The following is a 5,720-nucleotide window of genomic DNA, read 5'->3' as shown; positions in this document are numbered from 1 at the left end:
TAATCAACTGCCACCAGAATATAGATATTGCCATTTCATGGAGGGTTGAAAGGACCCATGAAGTCTATACCCCAAACATAAAATATCTCTACTTCCAGGATCGGATTCTGGGGAATCTCGTTCCTCCTTGTGATGTTGCCCATCCTCTGACAAGCATCACACTTGGTGATGAAACCGTGAGCGTCCTTGAACAAGGTTGGCGACCAGAGACCTGCTTGGAGAACCTTCTGAGCTGTCTTGAATATGGCGAAATGGCCTCCATAGGTGGAACCGTGGCAGTGTTCAAGCACTCCCTACACTTCCCCTTCTGCTATGCATCTTCTGAATAGATCATCTGAACCTAATTTGTAAAGATATGGCTCATCCCAGAAGTAGTGGTTGACCTCCCTGAAAAACTTTTTCTTCCTGTAGGGATCAATGTCATCAGGAACTTCTCCACAAACCTTGAAATTCACGACATCTGCATACCATGGTGCAGTCTCAGAAGTGATCGCCATACAAGTGATTTTGAGGTTCTCAACCCCTGTGTCATGCATCTGCTCACAAACCTGGGCGACCAGAAGTTGTTCCTCAGGCATTGAGTCAACTATTGGAACAGCATCTTCAATCCTCATTCTTGACAAGTGGTCCGCAACTCTGTTTTCTATGCCTTTCTTGTCGACAATCTCCATGTCATACTCCTGAAGAAGCAGGATCCATCTCAACAGTCTTGGCTTAGTATCCTTCTTCGAGTAAATGTGTCTCAGAGCAGCATGGTCGGTATACACTATGACCTTCGAACCCACAAGGTAACTCCTGAATTTTTCGAATGCAAACACAACTGCTAGGAGTTCCTTCTCTGTGGTGGCGTACCTCCCCTGAGTCTCGTCCAAGGTGCGACTCGCGTAGTATATGACATGAAGCTTCTTGTCAATACGCTGTCCCAGATATGCTCCAACTGCAAAGTCTGAAGCATCACACATGATCTCAAACAGATGATCCTAATTCGGAGCTTGTACTATGGGTGCCGAAACCAAGGCCTCCTTGATCTTGCTAAAAGCTTCCCAACATGCTGCATCAAATTCGAACTCAACCTCCTTGCACAACAACCTTGTCAAAGGTCTTGCAATTTTTGAGAAGTCCTTGATGAATCTCCTGTAAAACCCAACATGTCCCAGAAAACTTCTGATGTCCTTCACTGTCTTAGGCGGTTGAAGCTGAACCATGACCTCAATCTTTGCCTTGTCAACCTTAATTCCTGTTTTAGAAATCTTGTGTCCCAGAACGATCCATTCTTCAACCATGAAATGGCATTTCTCCCAGTTCAGCACCAGGTTCGTCTCCTCACATCGCGTCAATACCCTGCACATATTTAACAAACAGGAGGAGAAAGTGGAACCGTATACAGAGAAGTCGTCCATAAACACTTCCACTGACTCCTCAATCAAATCCGAGAAAATCGATGTCATGCACCTTTGAAAGGTGGCATGAGCATTGCACAAACCAAATGGCATGCGTCTGTAGGCAAAAGTGCCATAAGGACAAGTAAATGTTGTCTTTTCCTGATCATTTGGGTGGATAGGGATTTGGAAGAATCCACTATACCCATCAAGGAAACAGTAATAAGGATGACTAGCTAGTCTCTCCAACATTTGATCAATGAAAGGCAGAGGAAAATGATCTTTCCTAGACACAACATTCAACTTCCTATAATCAATGCACATCCTATGTCCTGTAATGGTCCTAGTTGGGATTAACTCATATTTTTCGTTTTGGATTACAGTTATTCCTCCTTTCTTAGGTACACAATGCACTGGAGATACCCAAGTACTATCAGAGATAGGATAGATAACTCCAGCATCAAGCATTTTTAGGATTTCTTTCTTTACTACTTCTTTCAGATTAGGGTTCAATCTTCTTTGGGGTTCAATACTAGCATAAGATTCATTCTCAAGATTAATCCTATGCGTGCATAGACTAGGTGAAATTCCTTTGATATCATCTAAAGAATAACCTATAGCCTTTTTATACTTCTTAAGCTCAGTTACTAGCATCCCCAATTCATCATCACTCAACCTAGCATTCACAATGACAGGATAAGTAGAATTGGTTCCCAGAAAAACGTACCTGAGTCCAGATAGGAGAATTTTGAGTTCTACTTTTGGAGCCTTCAGTTCCGACCAGTCATCAGCATGGGAGTCAGGAGCGGTCACGGCCGAGTGCGGTTCGAGCAGTGATTCTAGTCTGGTGTTGACGTCTGCCGAGACGGAGATCTCGCGTTTTGAAGTTTCTGCCTCAACCGCACATACCTCTTATGCGTCAAACAGCTGCTCAAACTCCTCTGGTTCGTCCGTTTCTCTGTGGGAGTCTAGCATATTCTTGTAACAACTGGTCTCCTCATGCAGGAACCGTTCATCTCCAAACTTGTTCAAAGCAGTGTTGAGATGATCCTCCTTAGCTAATTCCTCCAATAACTCATCGGCCAACTTACCCATCTCTTCAATGTAGAAGACTTGTCCTCCTATTGTTGGCTTCTTCAAAGTATCCTTGATGTCGAACTTCATAATGAAGTCATCTTCCAGATTAAGATCAATCTTGCCATTTCTGACATCAATGATGGCTCCAGCAGTCGCTAGCAACGGTCTTCCTAAGATCAGCGGATCTTTTGGTTCTTTATCCATCTCTAGAACCACAAAGTCGGTTGGCACTTCCACGTCTCTGATTCTGACAGGTAAGTCCTCTAAAATACCATGTGGAAGTCTCACTGATCTATCTGCAAGGATGAGGGAGATGTCGCAACCTTTAAACCTTGTGAACCCCAACCTCTTAGCCACAGAGAATGGCATCAGATTAACTGAAGCGCCAAGATCACATAAACACCTATCAAAAGACATAGGTCCAAAGGAGCAAGGTAGATTGAATGATCCCAGATCTTTGAGCTTCTTGGGTACAATCTTCTTCTGGATAATTGCACTACACTCAAGACATAGTACCACCATGCCTTGAACTTCTTTTGATCTCTCCATCACTAAATTCTTGAGGAATTTCTGGTAGTGACGAACAAGTGCGAATGCATCCAGCAATGGCATTTGTCCTTAACTTGTTTTTCAAACAAGGCTTTGTACTTCTCAGTAAGCTGCTTCTTAAACCTCACTAGAAATGGTAGAGGAGGCTTGTACGGTGGAGGGATGAATCTCGCGGGTTTGTCATCAGGCACAACAGGTTCCTTAATAGCTTCAAGTTCGGACTGCTTCACTGGCTCGATTGGATCTTTGACTGCTTCGACTGGGTTCTCCATCTGAACGTCATCCTGAACAAAACCCTCTCCATCTAATTTTCCACTTCTCAGTGTAATTGCATTTGCAAACTCCTTGGGGTTCTGAACAGCTATCCCTGGGAATTGGCCAGACTTTGGGGTAGAAGTAGAAGCAGATTGGCCTTCCATATACCTTATCTTCGAATTGAAAGCTTCAAATTTGACGTTCAGATCCTCTGTCTTAGGTCATCGAACTTCTTTGCAGTTTCCATGGAACCGCTAGCTTGACCCTGAAGAAGTTGTTGCATCATCTGCTTCATTTCTTGATCTGGGGCTGGAGTAGGCTGAACTGGTTGAGGACGGAATCCTGGTGGTGGTCCTGAGGGAGCTTGGTAACCCTGCTGGAAATGTTATTTTGGAGCGAATCCCGGATTGTAAGGCACAAAAGGTTTTTGTTGACCTTGCTGTTGTTGTTGAGGCGGGTACACCTGATCTTGTAGATTAGCAACATTGGTACTTCGGTAAGAAAAATTGGTGTTCGTCTTGTAGGGGTTGTAACCTTTATTGTATCCACCCTGATTCTGAACATAGCTGATCTCCTCAGTCTGCTCGCCCTCCCCATCTGGAATTTGGAAAGGGTCATCCTCAGATGCAAAGTGGACGCTCCTCTGCTGGCCTAGTAAGATACGGTCAAGCTTCTCATTGATATTCTTGAGGTCTTTCTTTTACTTCTCCTCAGATCTAGCGTTGCCGCAAACTGTGCGGTCGTAGTCCTCATTGTAGTTGCCGTCAGACTGAGCGAGATTCTCAACCAGTTGCCATCCTTCCTCAACGTCTTTGTTCAAGACATTACCGTTAGAAGCAGAGTCAAACAACATACGTATCTTTGGTAGTACACCACGGTAGAGAGTGCTCAGCAGTGACTCGTTGCTGAAACCATGGTGTTGATACTGGCTGTGGTAACCCTTGAAACGCTCCCAGGCTTCACAGAATGATTCTAAGCTCTTCTGAGTAAAGCTAGAAATCTCATTCCTGAGACGTGTTGTTCTGGAGTTGGAGAAGAACTTGGCCAAGAACGCTTTCTTGCAACCATCCCAGGTGGTGATTGATCCCTTGGGAAGGTTTTTCTCCCATTGATGAGCCTTGTCTCCCAGGGAGAATGGGAAGAGGCGCAACTTGTAACCGTTCTCACTCACGCCATTGATCGTGGTGAGACTGCACAGACGGTCGAACTCGTTCAAGTGGTCGAGTGGATCCTCCATAGGCAACCTGTGGAACTTGTTTCCTTGAATCATGGAGAGCAGACCACTTTTGATTTTGAAGTTGTTGTTCTACACGGCGGGAGGGACGATTCCAGCACGCTGAGTATGAGTGTTCGGTGCATCCCCAACACCAATGTTTCGCGGTCCCGGATGTGGTTCATTCTGTTGTTCCATAGTGACTGGTACGAGATGATCGTTGGAAGTATGAGCTTGTCGTGGGCGTTGCAACCAATTGATTTCATCGATCACAGTAAGGAGATTCTGATGCCCTCTTGATCTGGTGTGCATGCAAGGTTACCTGAGGTGCAAGACAAACAAGCAGACAACCAAAACAAGTCAGTACCCAGAATGATAAGTGTAACAGAACTTAATCTTGCAAAACTTGTAATCTTAAATGTACCAAAACGAATCCCAAATGGCAGCGGCGCCAAATGGATACTAAGATTTTTGTGTGTCCTAACATGTTCAATTAACCTTATGCAGTTGTAATACTTAAGGTGTCAATCCAATTGGGAATCTTTACTATCACTCAAGATGCAATCAAGAAGTCACAAGTTAAGCCAATTCAAAAAGAGTGTTTTTCTAACAATCCTAGAATGGTCAAAATACAAAACGGAAACGAGTCACAGAATCATAAACGAAAATGTATGACAAGTACCAAACAAGAATAAGTGAAACCGAAAACGATTCTAAGCATGAAAAAACGAAACAGTTCTAGGAATGTAATAAAAATCAGAAAGAAAGAAGTCCTAAGGATGGGGTAATTGATGTCAGTGGAGTATCCTAGTCTACAGAGTGTTTAACATACCACAAGCAAACTATCCCTAAACAATGAACATCACAACTTAGCTAATCCAATCTCTTGGCAAAAGCTACTCATAGTCAACCACTTCCATACCTAGCTCTCGCTAGAGAAATGTGGTCGAGCAGGCATGACAAACAAGTTCATTCACGTCAACTAACATCCTAGACAACTAATCTCTCAGGCTAGGAACGTAATTCTCTGGCACTAGTTGGTCAGATATTTCATCAAACACCTTTTGGGTGTGGAAATGTCTCGAACCTAGTTCCAATTGATCAGAGAAAAACTAGTAATTCTAACTCTAGTCCAGAAGGGAATCGTACAAATGAAGCTTCAACACCCTACATCCTAAGATCCTCCACCTAATCTATCCCATCCTCAAGAACTACCAAACTACTCAGATCCGAAAATCAAAGTCAAG

At 43.7% G+C, this 5,720-nt stretch overlaps 1 non-coding gene across 1 annotated transcript; it reads left to right on the top strand.

Moving 5' to 3' along the window:
- Window positions 1-4,168: 4,168 nt before the first annotated feature.
- LOC147919349 (small nucleolar RNA R71) lies at window positions 4,169-4,275 on the top strand. Its single transcript, XR_015594229.1, has one exon. It is a non-coding gene; the product is annotated as a small nucleolar RNA R71 (small nucleolar RNA).
- The last annotated feature ends 1,445 nt before the right edge of the window (window positions 4,276-5,720 follow it).

Source organism: Camelina sativa, chromosome 20 (genome assembly GCF_030686135.1).
Source record: "Camelina sativa cultivar CO46 ecotype springtype chromosome 20, ASM3068613v1".
Taxonomy (NCBI): domain Eukaryota; kingdom Viridiplantae; phylum Streptophyta; class Magnoliopsida; order Brassicales; family Brassicaceae; genus Camelina; species Camelina sativa.
The sequence above is the reverse complement of the archived record's forward strand: the minus strand, read 5'-3'. Positions and strand labels throughout refer to the sequence as shown.